Raw genomic sequence first — 976 nt, forward strand, 5'->3', positions numbered from 1 at the left:
TCTCATGTGGAAGTCTGTTTAATGTGAAAACAAGGTGATATCTAATTAGCACACAGGTAAGGAATTAAGAAAATCTTTATTTAAGGGTGAAGATGTTGCTCACAAAATCGTTGCCCCAATGCATCATTGAAATTCAAGCTGGAAAGATGATTTTAATATATCACTTGTACATTTTGTATTGCTCTTCTGGTGACAATGTAGTTTGTTTTTGTCAATTACCATTTTAATAATAGGGTAAAGAAAATTAAGTGGATTTTTGAAAGAAAACAATACTGTCAATATACTATTAAAACAAATTAAAATGGTAAAAGTTATTGTACTTTAAGTAAAAATAAAAGAGCAAAAATATCAATCCCAGTTTTGATTACTTAAATGAACAAAAAAAAATGCATATAGCAAAGGATAGTTTCAATCTGCCTACCGCTGGGTTTTGGGCCCAGCATGCTTCCATTGCTGTACTCTGCTGCACATGTAAGTGCAAGAGATCCTGAAGCACTCACTCATCATGGGAAAGTACCAATGTGTTTCTTCGTTGGTTGATGGAAGAAACATTTTACAAAAACTCTCCAGATTATTGACTTTTTAAAGTTTTTCTAGGAAACGTTTTAGATGAATGCTTATTAGCCTTTGTCAGTATGTACTTTTGCAAAGTATCTTTGTGGCGCAATCAGTTAGTGTGCACGGCTATTAACCAAAAGGTTGGTGGTTCAATCCCACCCAGGCACGTAATTGACCTTGTTATCAGATTTTGGTGATCTTTAAGTAGACAAGTCAAAATTTCAAACCCCCTGTTATGGTGTAGGGTACCTGGCCTTCTCTGATGTAATCAGAGTTAGATTTGATTCAGTGATTTTATAAAAACAGCTAGGAAGCACTATTTAGCAGTGGGTTGCAGAGAAAAAGAAATATGCTGGCAAAAAAAATCCAATTGAGTGATTAAACAGCTCTTCATTTTCTGGCTTTATTTTTATGCTAA

Source organism: Pseudophryne corroboree, chromosome 8, assembly GCF_028390025.1.
Source record: "Pseudophryne corroboree isolate aPseCor3 chromosome 8, aPseCor3.hap2, whole genome shotgun sequence".
In the NCBI taxonomy this organism is placed as follows: domain Eukaryota; kingdom Metazoa; phylum Chordata; class Amphibia; order Anura; family Myobatrachidae; genus Pseudophryne; species Pseudophryne corroboree.